The 17,608-nt window shown below is 42.8% G+C and overlaps 1 protein-coding gene across 3 annotated transcripts in view; it reads left to right on the top strand.

Moving 5' to 3' along the window:
* The window catches only part of LOC121276107 (cadherin-18-like), a 361,197-nt gene that overhangs the window by 149,589 nt on the left and 194,000 nt on the right, over nt 1–17,608 (top strand). The gene's annotated exons all lie outside the window — the stretch shown is intronic.

Here is a 17,608-nt window from a genome sequence, read left to right as displayed (position 1 = left end):
TGCATGTTCTGAACAATATTTTTCCATTTCCTACATTGTTGTTGTGGCCTCTGAGATTGACAGTTTTGTGCCAGATGGAGCCATTTATGCTGTGGAATTATCCTCAGTGGGGCAGGGATTACTCTCATTAGGATTATTTTATTTAGGACTTTTGTATTCAATTAGCGAGAGGAGAATTTTGCCCAGTCAATTTGGGCTGAGTTTGAATTTGAAAGCTAGAGTTGAAAAGATCCATTGAAGTAATCAATTTTCTCAATATGTCCTTTTGATAACAGAAAAATATTATACTACTTATAGGAAGAGAACATAATGACATAATACTGTCCTGTGGGGAAAATGTGCACAGTTTGGTTTTTCAACAGCTTTTTCGAATTCTTCCACTTGATGTCTCATTTTCCAGAGTACCCACATGGAAAGTGCAAGTTGGCCACCTGTCAGGGTGACAGAAATTACCTTTACTTTGGCTTTTAATAACAAATAGCTCTCAGTTCTGGTCAAATATTTTTTAAAGGTAAACTTATCCACAAGCAGACCATAAGCCATGTACATTTCCATGAATGTTCATGGGATGTGGGCTAGGCCAGCATTTATTGCCCATTCCTAAATGCCCTTGTTCAAGGGGCATTTACAAGTCAACCACATTGCTGTGGGTCTGGAGTCACAGGACACCAGGTTTTGTCCCCTAAAGGACATTAGTGAACCAGATGAGTTTTTACAGCAATCGGCAATGGTTTCATAATCAGACTTATAACTCCAGACTTTTGTTGATTCAAATTTCACCATCGGTTGTGGGATTCAAACCTAAATCCCCAGAGGATTACCCTGGGTCTCTAGAATACTAGTCCAGTGACAATACCACTGTGCTACCACCTCCCCTTTTGTGCATCATTTTTATATTTTAAATCACATCTATTAGTATTCATTTCTGGATTAAATTTCAGTTATTACAAGAGTAAACACATTTTAACGCATTTCATTGGATGTGAAGTGATTTGTGACATCCTGAGATCATGAAAGATGCGATACATATTCAAATTTTTTCCTTCTCTTTGAAATGCTTCTTCTTCCCTTATCTTTTAGGATGTTTTACATTTCCACATAAAACTCGAATTTTGGCTGCGATATTTCAATACCAGCTACACTTGAGAAAAGTGGCTGCAGAGACCATTACTATTTCCTGCCATCTGTAAGTCTCATATGCTACATATGGGATGATCTCCTATCTGTATAAACAGTAACAATCACACCACTGAGTGCTTTGAGACATTAAGTGACACACAAAACAACCATGGTCATATTTTATGTTTTTTTGATCATTATATTATAGGATTTGAAACAGTGGGCAGAATTTTCTGCCTGTTGAGTGGGTGGGTCTGACCCAATCTCTGGTGGGCGGGGAGCCGATCCCCACCGGAGAAGGGGGGTCCTGCCGCCATTTTACATGAGCGGGCCAATTAAGGCCTGCCCAGCGTGATGTCCGGCGGGAAGCGCTATGTGCTCCCTGTGCAGGTGAGAGGGATTCCCCAAAAGCGAGAGTGCACTCTTTCGCACATGCACACGAAAGAGCGCACATCTCCCTGAGGCTAAGTGCAGCCTCAGGGAGATCGCTGAAAGTTTTTCAAAGTTTAAAAATAGAAAAATAAAAATATCATTAACATGTCCCTCTCATGTGACAATGTAACACGAGATGGGACATGTTCATAAATTACAGTAAAACTTTATTAAACTTTTTAGAACCCTGCATGAATCCTCATCCCGCTGGTGGATGAGGTTTAATGTTTTTACTATTCCCTGCTGGGGCTCCTAGCCGACCCGCCAACCTTAAGGTTGGACGGGCAGGTCCTTAAATTGGTTAAATTATCCTGTCAATGGCCTCAATTGGCCATTGACAGGTCGGTGGGCCTGCAGCTGATTTTGCTGTGCCCCCACCTTCCTGAAAATGTAAATGGGGCGGGGTGACATCGGGGGTTCCACCTGATGTCATCCCGCATCATTTTACGTGTCGGCGAACGGGCCCCGCCCCCTGCTCGCCGACAGCAAAATTCTTCCCAAAGAGTTACTTTTACTATACTTTCAGTTGAAGTATTTTCTTTTTAAAACCTTATTAAGCTGTTTCACTATTTTTAGTGATCTATGAATCCGGGTTGGAACGTCCTTTGTTGCCTGTCTATCTAAGAGGGGAGATAAAAAGGTAGAGGGGGAATTTTAACAAAGAGCTTTTAGGTGTTGATGTGGCCATGAACCTGCTTAATCCTCTGCAGACTAAGAGCTTAGGGATCCTTACTCCTATGATTACAATTTGTTTCACCCTGAATCTAACTGAATAGTCCTTTATCAAACCATCTTCAATCACTTCATCAATGGCCTTCCTTCGTCTTAAAGTCAGGAGCAGGGCTATATGCTGAAAATTCCACTGTGTTCACTTACCTTCCCAACTCCTCAATGTAGCATTCCATAATCCAGCAGGTGGCTAATATCCTGGCTGGAGATGAAAATTAGCAAGTAACATTCCTCCCAGATAAGTTGAAAAAGAGAAAACCCAGGCATTTTCCTCTGACTTTCAATAGCAGCATCATGCCAAGGTCCACTACTCTCAAGCATCTCCATCAACTACTGGTTTAAGGTGAACCATAACATCATTACCACAGCTAAAAGAGCAAGTGATGAGTACACGATGATAGATGATGAGTAGATGATGAGTACACTATAATAGATGATGAGTAGATGATGAGTACTGTATGACTGATGATGAGGTGATGGGTACACTATAATAATTGATGAGCAGGTGATGGGTACACTAAGGCTGGGATTTTCTGTGCCCGCTGGCATCAAATGTGTTCAGTGGCATGAGAGGACTATATGGTGTGATTGGTTTCAGGATGATGTGAAGCCAGTTCGCGATCGTCTGCTCAGCCTGCCAATGGCGGGCCACGTTTCTCAGCATCATATATCGGGAACTTCATTGTAATACATCTGCATCCAAAAGGTATTCCAATGACGCGTCATTAAACCTTAGGGCTGCAGTCTTCTTGCTTTTTGTGGACACCTTCTCTGCAGTAGACGTACTTTGGAAGCGCTGAGATGTGATGCACGTGACTGGACTGGCTCCCGGCTTGATGAAGCAGTGAAGTGATGGTGTGGTGGGCGAATGAGAACCCACCAGCCATCAAAATGGCATGTTTCCCAGGAACACTTAAATAACATGGCAGATTTGGGAAGATACGGTGTGAGAATCCAGCATCGTGGCCAGTGGCAAAACAACATTTTACCCGCCCGCTACCGTACTTAGTGCAAATCTGGGATGATACTGTCCTAAGATGGTGAGCAGGTGAGGTGTACAGTGTGATAGATGATGAGCAGATGATGGGTACACTAAGATGATGAGCAGATGATGGGTACACTATGGTAGATGATGGACAGATGATGAACAGACTATGATACACTATGATAGATGATGAGTAGATGGTGGGTACTCTAGAATAATGAACAGATGATGAGTACACTAAGATGATGAGCAGATGAGGGGACACTATGATAGGTGATGAGCAGACGATGGGTACGTTATGACAGATGCTGAGTAGATGATGGGTACACCTAAGATAATGAGCAGACAATGTGCACACTCTGATAGATGATGAGCAGACGATGGGTACACTGTGATAGTAGCTGGTCTCAAAGCTTCTCTACCATCTCTATACCTCAGTTTAAGAGAGTGAAGGAGTTAGAATTGTCTTCACTTCCCTGGATAGTTACAGCTACAAAAACTCAACAGGTTTGACACTATCCAGAACAGAGTAATTATTTTTTTGATTAATACCACTCGCCGAAGGGTCAATATTCATTCACTCTACTACCATCACACTATGACAGTAGCATGTATGATCTACACGGTGCATGCAACAAGATGCCAAGTTTACTGTGCCAGCATCTTCCTCACCTGGAACCACTACCACCAAGAATGACAAGAGCAGCAATGTCAGGGAAAACAGTCACCTCAAAGCTTCCCCTAACAACAACTTATATTTATATAACACCTTTAATATAGTAAAACAATCCCAGGCATTTCACAGGATCATCATCAAACAAAAGTTGACAGTGAGCCATGTAAGGAAACATTAGGTCAGTTGACCAAAGGTTTGGCTAAAGAGGCAGTTTTTAAGCAGTGTATTAAAGGAGGAAAGGGAGGGAGAGAGACACAGAGGCTTAAGGAGGGAATTCCAAAGCCCAATGCCTTGGCAGGTGAAGGCACAGACACCAATGGTGCAGCACTGAAAATTGCCTGGAGATACGTCATGAGAACACGAAAGGATCCATTTTGTTCACAAGTGATTTTTTACACAGCAATTCTGTACACAGTGGGCCTAGAAATTTTGTGGAACAGATGGGCCTGAATCTTTGGCTCAGTGAGCAGGGGTGGAGCCTGCTTGCCAAGGCGTAAAATGGCGCGGGGTGACATTCAGGCACGTGTCCCAACATCACCGCGCGTCATTTAGATTTTCAGTTTGGCGGGCGCACAGCCGAGTCAGCTGTGTGCCCACCGAATTGTCAAAGGCGTATTAAGGCCATTTAAAAAGTCAATTAAGCCATTACCTGAGCTGCCCGTCCTACCTTAAGGTCGGCGGGTGGGGGCAGGCGAAGAGCCCAGGCGGCCTTAGCATTTTTCACGGAATCTCATCCACGGGCGGGACGAGGTTTCATGAATGATTTAAAATTTTCACACAAATGTTTATTAAAATTAATGCACATGTCCCAGCTCATGTGACAGTTTCACATGAGGGGACATGTCATAAAAATTATTTCTCTGCTTTATTAACCTTTTAAAACTTGGAAACTTATCTCCCCGAGGCGCCGCTGTCCCTCAGGGAGATTTCTGCGCTGTTTTGCGCACATGTGTGAAGCAGCACAGGCCCCCGACTCAGGGAACCCCCCCCCCCCCCCGCCCCCCCCACCCCGGCCTGCACAGGGAACGCACAGCGCTGGGCATCAAGGCCCGCCAATGTAAAATGGCGGCACAGACCCAATCGGTGGCACCGCTTGGGTCTGCCCCCAACCCCGCCCCCGCACAACCCACAATGGGGGGAAATTCTACCCATGAAATCTTGTAATGGATTTTTAAAAATTAAAACAAAACATAGTCCTCTCTATCACATTTTTATTTTCCTTTATTCATTCATGGGATGTGCCGCTGGCTCGGTCAGCATTTATTGCCCATTCCTAACTGCCCTTGAGAAGGGGGTGGTGAGCTGCCTTCTTGAACCGCTGCAGTTCATGAGGTGTAGGTACACCCACAGCACTGTTAGGGAGGGAGTTCCAGGGTTTTGGCCCAGCGGCAGTGAATGAATGGCAATATATTTCCCAGTCACTTTGTATCATTGCTATTTTGGTATGCTACTTTATTCAAGTGATTTTTTTGACCACAGTAACATATGCAAGTCTGCATTATGTTGATCCTGTGTTCCATCACTGAATTGTCGATTCACACTGTTATAGTTTGAACAGCTTATTCACTTAACAGTGTTTGGTAATGGGATTAGCCTTAAATTACATCTTCACAACTTAGTATATCTTAACAGAATTTTTAAGTATGAATTTTTGCATGTGTAGAATTTTCTGACAATCAACTTTAGGTGTTTCTCAAACACTTTACATTGAAATTATCAAGATTTTAATTCTTCAGTGTAAATGAACTTGCTTAGCCTGAAATGAATCATACTGAGAGTTGGCAAACCCTGTCATTAAAAAAGGACTGTAGGATGAGTAATGAGCATTGCATTTAAGGGAATTATTTCAAAGCAATAATCTTTTCTCACTTGAGTTTCATTCTTATGGGTACAATGTTACAAAATCCCCCAGTCTCCTGATTAAACAGCAGCCTTATAATCACTCGGGTATCTATTATTTTCCATTTATTTTTCAAAATTGTGGACGCTAATATGCCGTACTCGGTTGCACATGAGCTGTGTTGAAAGGCTTAATTTCAACATTTTCAGCAAAATACTTGTTCAAAAGAATAATTTTAGTAATGACAATAGAGACACAAAGAACAATCATCTAAAGGCATTTAATATACTCAGTTATGAGGTTGCTCCAGCATAATGAGCCTTTACAATCTTTTGTAATTTAACTGTACATGGGTATCATAATTGCTGTTAGAAGTTCTCCACAGAACATTAATACAAGGACATGAACAGACATGTCACTGGATACCTACATTTGCTGCTCCGTTTCTTTTACATTACTTCTTGTTTTATGTGAAGAACACTTCAACCTCCCTCATGTAGAACTTAAAGATTTATGTATGGGAAAGATGTAAATCTATAAGTATTTTACATTGCTGACATACAGTGAAATGAATTCAAGAGCATACAGAAATTAGAAATGTGACCCAAATTTCCTTTTCTTTTAGTCTGTGTACTGGCAAAATGGCCATTAGTGGGTTAGAGACTGACACAGAAGTGAATTGTTTACATGCTGTTTTTCTCTGTCTGATTATTGCAAGTTTGGACAATCTTCAAAACAGATCAGTGTTGGGAGAAGAAAATTGAATGTGAGTTAAATTGAAGGATTGCAGAAAATTAAAAGGGGATGTCAAAATGAGGGAACACAAATCCTGAAAATATTGGCAATTTCTCAAAAGGCTTCTCAATCTATTTGCAATGTTTTCCAAGGAACCAGATGAGATGGGTAAAATATTGAAGGAAGAGAAAAACAAAGATGCAGGCAAGTGACTGAACAGCTTCACATCTGACAATCAGTTTGATGGCTGTTGAAATGGATGTCATGTTTCGGGGGAGAATTTCCTCTGCCACTCTGTGGTACACCATCATCACAGTTTAGGATACCTGCAAAGTGGTGAAACCAAACAGCTGTGCAATGCTGGCACTGCATTGTGGCTTCATGGTAGCTGCAGATGCCTATCTAGCAGATGACCATAATCCTACATGTGCCTCACTGCTGAGCCAAGCTCTTAGGAGGCAGTACCCTCTGGTAATTATCAGGCAGATACTCCAAGGTCAGTAGAAATTTTTGATGGTATTTTATCCACACAATCAGATTACGTTGGTTCTTGTTCAACCTGCCATACACGCTTTCAAGCCATGGAACTGAAAAGAAGATGTTCTGTAATTGCAATTCTTTTGAGCAAGCATCAACTATTGAGTGATTAGAACCAGCCAGATTCTAGATTCCTTTGGGAAGGTGAACCTCCAATGGAACTAATCTTCTGCCCAAGATTGATATAATTCACCTCTCTCTGCAGACCTCCATATTGTGGCAGAAGTGACATTTTTGTCTGGTATCCTCTACAGGTCCTCTCTACCCTGTCAGATTGACCAATTTCCATTGTGAAACTCTTGATGCCAAAAATGGTCCAGGATATTGTGAGAGACATTTTTTTTGGTCGCTTGTGTCCCAGTTTGAATTTTGATGGAAACGGAAGATAGGGGAGATTTGAGGCATGTGTTCAGTAGTGAGCCAAAAGTACAAGCTTTTAAAACCCCTCCAGAGCCGTCCTACTGTGTTACACTGCTTTGCAGCTAACCTGACAAATTCTTCCAATCATGCACATCAAAGCATTAACATCCAAGCAAGTGACAGGGCAGCTCTGGCATCTGAATTGTCTCCATCTGGAAGGAAACAAATTACTGTATCAAGCTGCTTTAAATTTTCAGTTTGCTAATGGACCCTAGGCTTAATACGGCAAACTTCAGAGAGCTGACAAAGCAAGTGATTTTTTCCCCTCTGTCAAGGAATTCATTGCAGCTGGTTTCAAACTCCCTGCTTGTTTCAGAAGAAACATGAGCCAAATGTTTTCTTAAAATAGGGAGGGGGAGGGGGAAAAGTTGAGAGAAGGGTGGGTATTTTCAACACTGGCCCAAAATGGATACCTGCACCACCCATCCAAAAATTAAGCAGTACCTCAGCAAGTTAGAGTGAATTTTGGTTGGGATTGTTACAAATACATATCACTAGGAACTATATATTCTTTTTAAATTGGAAGGACATTGAATTACTTGGACCCTTTCTTGGGGACTGACTGAGTTTTTTTTTTAAAGGCTATAAGTTCACTTTGGACTCTGAGCAAGCTGCCTTTCCCAAGAAATCACATGACTTCAGTTACATGACCAGCAAGGCACCTGAGGAGATAAGAACTATTTTTTGACTTGAACTTTAATTGCTGGGGAAAAAAAAAACTGTTTTTACACTATGATGCCCTGGCGATTGAGAGGAGTTTCTCTTTTGAACATGTTTTTTGAACTCAGTTTTGGGAATAAACCGAAAAGTAGAAGGTTACCCAATTCTCTCTCTCCCCTCCCTGACTGAAATTCAGTGTATTATTTGCCTAACTACAAATCCTCATCTTGGTATAATTCACCTTTGGAAATCTGAAAAGCTGAGACAAGTGAGAGAGTGTATGGAAATTGATCCCACATTGTTCTCCTGCACACTGAAGCTCCTTTGGAAGGAACGTCCAGACAACTACTGTGACCAACGGTCCAATGGTGCATGCAGGAACATCAGATCGACAGCCTCAAAACCCTTTGAACTTTATCCTTCTTCATTAAGTTTTCCCATTGGCCAGAAGATGTTTTTCCCCTCCCTCTCTCTCAAATGCCAACACCTGCAGAGGCCCTATTTGTTTGTTGTTTTTATGTGTGTGTGTGTCTGTGTGTGTGTGTGTGTGTGTGAGATTGAGGGGCATATAGTTACACTTCTGGATTACAAATTGCATGCTAATCAGTTTTGCAACTGGATTTTTTTTATATATAAAGAACTTTTGTTTCAGAATAAATCAGTCATTCTGAGTCTGTTGAAAGGAGCCTGGTTACAGACAATAGCGAAAGTAAACAGTTGGCCATTTTGGTGAGTGAATAAAGCATTTATACTTATGGTGGAAGCTATGGAGTAGTGGGGCTAGAGAAACTGCGCACTCTGCCCATTCCTGTTGTAACATAGATTGGCAGCTTTTCTGGGGAATTAAAATAGGTAATTGGATACAGAATAATAATAATAGGTGAAGGACAAAAGGACAGATACCAGGTTTCTCCTCCTCAGACTGGAAAGGAAGGTGCTGAGAGTGGAAGTGATTTTCAAAGACCTAAGTGTTTCCATTATAACAAGGTGGGATATGTCCATGCCAACTGCTGGAACTTGCAAGGAAAATCGATCAAGCCTATTGGCTTTGGAAGTGCCTAAGGCCTTTCTAAAAAACAATGATTTATCCCTGACGGGTTTTCAAGATGTAGCCAAGTCAGAGCCAATGGGAATTGACAGATAAGTTGAAGTTAGAATTAACCGTAGGAAGAAAGTGGGCACAATTGAGGAAGTAGTGCTGCATTTGAAATTGAAACGGAAAGAGAGATCACGTTTTCCAGGGGTAAGTTAATTGAGGCAGCTAGGATTCATTTGCAAATGAAGCAACTTGAACACGAAAGAGAATTGGGATTTGTTTATAATGGGAGGGGAGGAGCATACGCATTATCAAGCCCCACTACTCTGCAGGCCGTACCATTAATTTAAATGTTCAAATTACACACACAAATGGCCATTTGTGTACCTGTACCTCTGGTACCCAGAAGAAAAAATATTCTGACCAGGCTTCTTTCAAGAACTCAGAATGATTAATTTATTTTAAAACAAAACTTCTTTTAACAAGTTGCAAGTATTGGTTAATACACAATTATAATTGGAAAGTATAACTATCTATCTGTTCCTAATGAATTCCCCCAGTGTGCACACGCACACACACAAACACACACACACACCCACACACACACAGACAACAGAAGCTGGGTTTTGGAGGATGTGCATTATAAAATAATGGATAATGTCTGCAAGGTCTCAACGCCGTCAACCTGGAGTTCTCTCATGTGCAGACAGGCCGCTGGTCCCAGTAGATGCCTGGAGGTTCCCATCACAGGTCCAAATGAAGGTGAGTTACACTCAGATGAGTGTTCTCTGGCTACAGGTTGATAGCCACACATAATTTTAGGCAAGGTAGAGAGAGGGAGCCAGTCCAAGTAGCCTTCTTTCCTCAGCTTGTTCTCCAACAAAACTGCCTTCAAAACAAGCAGGTTCACAACTTAAGTTTTTTCCTCTCCCATGTGTTTGCCTTTTTGACTCCTGGCTTTTCATTAAGTAAAGTGCTTTGCAGTTCAACAAACAAACAACTCCTTCTCAATTCCATATAGGTCAGGTGATTCCTTGGAAGAGGCCTGCTTGCTTACAGTTCCAAAGTGAACTTATGATGTTCTTTAAAAAAAATCCCAGGTTAGCATCCACATGTCCAGATCATGCCAAATCCTTACATTTTGTAAAAGAAACCTTCAGTCTTCAGAGATATAATTCTAACAAATTGAAAAGGCTTGAGAGAGAGAGAGAGAGAGGAAAAAGAAAGAAAGAGCACTTAAGCAACTAAAAGTGGAATTTCAGGCAGGAGAGAAGGACTGAGAAAGGGAATGCCAGCTTAAAAGGCTGGCATTTAAAAAAGAGGCCCCGGATGCTGAGAAAGTAGCTAAGCAAATGGAGTGACCAAAAGAAAATTGGACACTGCTCCTGCAAGGCAGGTTGATGGGCAGAGTCCATGAGGTTTGTGCATCACCTTCAAAAGAGGTTGCTCTGGATTATGATGCAGTAAAAAAGGCTTTCTTATCAGTTGGTCCCTGAAGCATACAAGCAGAAATTTTGAAGCATAAGGAAACAGCCTGGACAGACCCATATTGAATTTGACAAGGTAAAACAAAGAAATTTTGACGGTAGAATATGGGCATTAAGGGTAGATGGCATGTATGAAGCGCTTAGGGAAATAATTCTCCTGGAAGAATTTAACAATTCACTTCCTGTAGTTAGAACCCATATCAAAGACCTGAGGGTTGCAACAGCAAGACATACAATGGAGGTGGCTGACAATTATGAGCCATAAACCCAAACCCTTTTACCGTCACCCCCACAAACCTGGGAAGGATAGCAGGTGGAACGATGAGAGGAAGGCAAATAGCCAGGGAAGAGAAGGGACAACTGGGATTTAGAAGAAAATCATTTATGAGGTGTGGGCCAGCCAGTATTTATTGCTAATTCCCAGTTGCCCTTGAGAAGGTGGCGGTGAGCTGCCTTCTTGAACCGCTGAAGTCATGTGATGTCAGTACACCCACAGTGCTGTTAGGGAGGGAGTTCCAGGATTTTGACCCAGTGACAGTGAGGGAATGGCAATATATTTCCAAATCAGGATGGTGAGTGACTTGGAGGGTAACTTCCAGGTGGTGGTGTTCCTATGTGTCTGCTGCCCTTGTCCTTCAAGGTGGTAGTGATCATGAGTTTGGAAGGTGCTGTCTAAGGAGCCTTGGTGAATTCCTGCAGTGTATCTTGTAGATGATACACACTGCTGCTATTGTGCGTTGGTGGTGGAGGAAGTGAATGTTTGTGGATGTGGTGCTAATCAAGCGGGCTGCATTGTCTTGGATGGTGTCCAGCTTCTTCATTGTTTTGGGAGCTGCACTCATCCACACAAGTGGGGAGTATTCCATCACACTCCTGTCTTGTGCCTTGTAGATGGTGGACAGGATTTGGAGAGTCAGGAGATGAGTTACCCATCACACAATTCCTAGCCTCTGCCCTGTTCTTGTAGCTGCAGTATATATATATATGGCTAGTCCAGTTCAGTATCTGGTCAATAGTAACCCCCAGGATGTTGATAGTGTGGGATTCAGTGATGGTAATGCCATTGAACATCAAGGGGTGATGGTTGGATTTTCTCTCGTTGGAGATGGTCATTTCCTGACACTTGTGTGGCGTAAATGTTACTTGCCACTTGTCAGTCCATGCCTAGATATTGTCCAGGTCTTGCTGCATTTGGACATGGACTGCTTCAGTATCTCAGGAGTTGGGAATGGTGCTGAAAATTATGCAATCATCAGCGAACATCCCCGCTTCTGACCTTACGATGGAAGGAAGGTCATTCATGAAAGAGCTGAAGATGGTTGGGCCTAGGACACTACCCTGAGGAACTCCTGCAGTGATGTCCTGGAGCTGAGATGACTGACCTCCAACAACCACAACCATCTTCCTTTGTGCTAGGTATGGCTCTAACCAGCAGAGAGTTTTCCCCCTGATTCTCATTGACTCCAGTTTTGCTAGGGCTCCTTGATGCCACATTTAGTCAAATGCTGCCTTGATGTCAAGGGCAGTCATTCTCACCTCATCTTGGGAGTTCAGCTGTTTTGTCCATGTTTGAACCAAGGCTGTAATGGGATCAGGAGCTGAGTGGCCCTGACAGAACCCATACTGGGCATCAGTGAGCAGGTTATTGCTAAGCAAGTGCCACTTGATAGCACTGCTGATGACCCCTTCCATTACTTTACTGATGATGAAGAGTAGACTGATGGGACAGTAATTGGCCGGGTTGGATTTGTTCTGCTTTTTGCGTACAGTACATACCTGGGATATTTTCCACATAGCCGGGTAGATGTCAGTGTTGTAGCTGTACTGGAACAGCTAGGCTAGGGTCGCGGCAAGTTCTGGAGCACAAGTCTTCAGTACTATTGCTGGAATATTGTCAGGGCCCATAGCCTTTTCAGTATCCAGTGCCTTCAGCCATTTCTTGATATCATGTGGAGTGAATTGAATCAGCTGGAGACTGGCATCTGTGATGCTGACGACCTCCGGAAGAGGCTGAGATGTATCATCCACTCAGCACTTCTGGCTGAAGATTGTAGCAAATGCTTCAGCCTTATCTTTTGCACTGGCTCCTCCATCATTGAGGGTGGGGATATTTGTGGAGCCTCCTCCTCCAGTGAGTTGTTTAATTGTCCACCAAAATTCACAACCGGATTTGGCAGGACTGCAGAGCTGGGATCTGATCTGTTCATTGTGGGATCGCTTAGCTCTGTCTATCACTTGCTGCTTTTGTTGTTTTGCACACAAGGAGTCCTGTATTATAGCTTCACCAGGTTGACACCTCATTTTTAGGTATGACTGGCACTGCTCTTGGCATGCCCTCCTGCACTCTTCATTGAACCAGAGTTGATCCCGTGACTTGATGGTAATGGTAGAGTGGGAAATATGCCGGGCCATGAAGTTACAGATTGTGTTTGAGTACAATTCTGCTGCTACTGATGGCCCACAGCACCTCATGGATGCCCAGTTTTGAGTTGCCAGATCTGTTCAAAACCTATCCCATTTAGCAAGGTGGTAGTGCCACACCATACAAAGGAGGGTATCCTCAATGTAAAGGTGGGACTTCATCTCCACAATGACTATGCCGTGGCCATTCCTTCCAATACTCTCATGGACAGATGCATCTCCGGTAGGCAGGTAGGTGAGGATGAAGTGAGATGTTATTCCCTCTTGTTGGCTCCCTCAGCATCTGCCGCAGACCCACTCTAGCAGCTATGTCCTTTAGGACTCAGCCAGTTCAGTCAGTAGTGGTGCTACTGAGTCACTCTTGGTGATGGACATTGAAATCCCCCACCCAGAGTACATTCTGTGCCCTTGCCACCCTCAGTGCTTCCTCCAACTGGTGTTCAACTTGGAGGAGCACTGATTCATCAGCTGACGGAGGGCAGTACGTGGTAATCAGCAGGAGGTTTCCTTGCCCAAGTTTGACCTGATGCCATGAGACTTCATGAGGTTGGGAGTTGAGGTTGAGGACTCCCAGCGCAACTCCCTCCTGACTTTATACCACTGTGCCACCACTTCTGCTGCGTCTGTCCTGCCGGTGGGACAGAACATACCCAGGGATGCTAGTGGTGGATAAAGGCAAAATACTGCAGCTGCCAGAAATCTGAAACAAAAACAAAAAATGCTGGTAAAACTCAGCAGGTTTGACAGCATCTGTGGAAAGAAGGACAGAGTTAACATTTCGAGTCCGTATGACTCTTCTTCAGAACTGGACTGGGACATTATCTGTAAGGTTTGATTCTGTGAGTATGACTATGTCAGGGTGTTGCTTGACTAGTCTGAGGACTCGAAACTTCAACTCTTTTCTTCTCCGCTGATGCTGCCAGACCTGCTGAGTTTTTCCAGGTAATTCTGTTTTTGTTGTGTGAGACAGCTCTCCTGTTTTTGGAACTAGCCCCCAGATGTTAGTCAGGAGGACTTTGCAGGGTTGACAGTGTTGCGATTGCCGTTGTCATTTCCGGTGCCTAGGTCGATGCCGGGTGGTCCGTCCGGTTTTGTTCCTTTTTTGAGTCTTTGTAGCGGTTTGAATGCTCCAAGAACTCCTCCTCAGACCAGAAAGGAAGCTGCTGAGAGTGTAAGTGATATTTGAAGACCTTAGTGATTCCATTGTAACAAGGTGGGACACCTTCATGCTGACTGCTGGAAGCTGTACGGGAAATCCAACTTATTGAGGTACATAAGGGTGATTCAGAAAAAGGAGCCCTGATTGAAAATGCAACTAATCAAATTGTAGCTTTCACTATAGCTGTGAGATCGAGTTTGATCACTGCTGTGAGTTCAGGAGAGGTGACTAAGGTACATGAGGGTTATGAAGAATTTTGTCAAGAGGAAAAGTAACCTCTTATCTCTAAAATGAGACAGCTGAACCTATAATTATATTAGGAGATACAAGAGCCAGTCAAAAACTTTTGCTAGGGAAACATATATTTTCCACCACAGAGCGCATAAAAAGCCAATGTTTTAATAAATGGTATTGGTGGGGAGTTTACTCATACCTTTAGGCTGGGTGCATTTAGAGTGTGAGCTAACTTCTGGGACAGTGATGGTAAGAGTTGTCCAGAAGTTACCTGTAGGCCGAGTTGATTTACACCTGGGAAATGATTTAGCCGGAGTGAAGGTTGTTGTTTCTCCCATAATTATGGAAAGCCCAAGTGAGGTTAAAGAGATGGAGCAGTTACAGGAAAAGGTTCCAGGAATTTTTCCCTCATGAGTGATGACCTGAGCAATGGCTAAGCAAAGCCCATCATTGGAGGTCAAAATGATACCACAGACAGATATTCGGTCAGCTGACACTTTCTTTAGAGACTCGAATAGTCTGAAAGAAATGTTTAGTCAATCTCTTCTAATCAAGGCTCAACAAACCAATCCAGAGTTAAGTAAGATAGCACAGTCAGCCCAAACTGAAGCTGAACCTAAGGAAGCTTCAGAATGCTGATATGTTAAAAAGGGGATTCTGATGAGGAAGTGGAGACCTCCTCACAGACCTGCAGATGAAGGGTGTTCATCAGGTAGTGGCACCATTCAAATATTGTAGAGAGATATTACGGATAGCACATGAAATTCCTTTGGTAGGACATGTAGGGATATGAAAACTCAACAGCGGACAAGCCGGAAGTTTTACTAGCCAGGTCTTCATAATGACATGGTGCAGTTTTGTAAAATGTGCCATACATGCCAGATGGTGGAGAAATCACACCCCACAATCAAACCGGCACCCTTAAATTCCACACCAGTTTTGAAGGAACCATTTAGTAGGGTGTTAGTAGACTGTGTGGGGCTGTTGCCGAAACCGAAAGTGGACACCAGTATATCCTCACTAATATAGATATGACACTACGATTTCCAGGGACCATCCCTTTGAGAACAATTACAGCCAAAAAATAGCGATAGAGAAGTTAACCCAATTCTTTAGTCAATATGGATTACTGATGAAGATCTAATCGGATCAAGGTTCAGTTTTATGTCTAAATCTTTTTCAAAACATGAGTAGTTTGGGTATAGAACAGTTAAAATACACAGTATATCATCCACAAACACAGAGAGCTTTAGAGTGGTACCATCAAACTCTCAATCAATGATTAAAGCATATTGTCATGAATATCCCCATGACTGGGACAATGGACTGGATTTTCTTTTATTTGCTACTCAAGATTCACCGAAGGAATCTACTGCCTTTAGCCGTTTTGAATTAATCTATTAATCTAAGGAGTCCTCTGAAATTAATCAAATAAATGTTTTAGGACAGAGGGATGAATCCTCTATGTTACATTATGTACCTGTGTTCCAGGAACTGCTCATGGGAGCCTGTAAAGCCTCTCTTTACAGAGGGAACCTCTGAAAGCATCGTTCAGTGGTCCATACAAAGTAATTAAGTGGGTCGGCAAAGTAAATTATTTGATAGACACCCCAGATCGCAGGAAAGAGAGTTGGCTATGTCATATCAGTGTGTTAAAACAATACCATCATAGGGAGGAGGATAAGAAAGAACAGGTATGTCAGGTTGTAAGGACAGTGGAAGATGGAAGCGACAGAGAGAGTGAGGTAGAAGGAGACTTAGACAGTTCACCAATTGAACCTCTAACTATCCAATTAGCTAACGCTGAAACATTAGGACAGGTAGACACCATATTTTCATACACAAAGGCAGGACAATGAGAAGATCTAGTGAGGTTACTCAGAATTTAAAGGAATTTGTAAGGATAAACCAGGGTCTACAACTTTAGACATGCATGATGTGGATGTAGGGGAATTTCTCCTATAAAACAGCATCCTTATTGTTTAAGTCCAGAGAATCAAGTACAGTTAAAACAGAAATTCAACATATGTCATAAAACCACCGAATGGAACCTAGTCAAAACAGTTAGAGTTCTCCAGTCATGTTAATGCCTAAACCTGATGGGTCAATCAGATTCTACATAGATTATATAAAGGACAATGCAGAAAAAAAATCAGGTTCCTACCCAATGCCTTGTCCAGGAGATTGTATTAACAGGGTTAGTAGTGCCACATTCCTTACTAAGATAGATATATTGAAAGGATACTGGCAAGTACCATTAACATCGTGAGCTAAGGAGATATTGGCTTTTGTCATGCCAAATGGGCTATACCAATGCTGAGTGATGCCATTCAGGCTAAAAAATGCTATAAAATCTTTTAAAAATACGTTTTTACTGTTTCCTGATCATCCTCCATCTATTTATTTTTTTAAATTTCAATCAGGAATAAGACCCTGATTTAAATATCTACCCTATCCCCCCCACCTCAATCCCCGCTCTCCCCCACACCCTGTCCTACCTGTCCGCCCCCACAGCTCAACCACATCCACCCCTGTCCGCCCCCACACCCTGTCCTACCTGCCCACCCCCACCATCCCATTGCCCACTTGCCCCCACACCCCGCTCCCCATCCCCCTATCCCACCAGTTTTGGGAAGGTGTTGAGTTCCTGCAGTCCTGTCTGTCGGAAAATGGAATGGGGCAGATCAAGATGCACAACAACCTGCTGTTTGTCCATTTTTCAGGCAAGAAACTGGTGGCTGACGTTTGAAACCCCCCCTCCCCTGCAATCCTCACAGACTCTCGTTTCCACACGTCAGCAGAGGAACTGTATGGGATAGGAGCATTGATTGCAATTTCCCTCACATTACAAATAAATATTCAAAACTCTTTTCTTCAACAAATGTCAGAAATCTCTCCAATAAAAATGCTTGCACCCATATTGCTATCTCTCCAAACCAATCAATGAGAGTTTTGCAGATTGTTTTCTGTTCGTTTACAATAGTTTTTCACAATCTAAAATTTGCAATAACTGAAGTGAGGCGTGCAATATTTCCTCAGTAAACCATGGCAGCATGAAATTTAAATACAACACCAGGAAACGGGAAATTGTTTCATCTATCAGTGAAATGTCTTGATTTTCTGAACTAAAGCTTATAG

The sequence above is a fragment of the Carcharodon carcharias genome, chromosome 3 (assembly GCF_017639515.1).
Source record: "Carcharodon carcharias isolate sCarCar2 chromosome 3, sCarCar2.pri, whole genome shotgun sequence".
In the NCBI taxonomy this organism is placed as follows: Eukaryota; Metazoa; Chordata; class Chondrichthyes; order Lamniformes; family Lamnidae; genus Carcharodon; species Carcharodon carcharias.
This window is presented reverse-complemented; position numbering and strand designations above follow the sequence as displayed.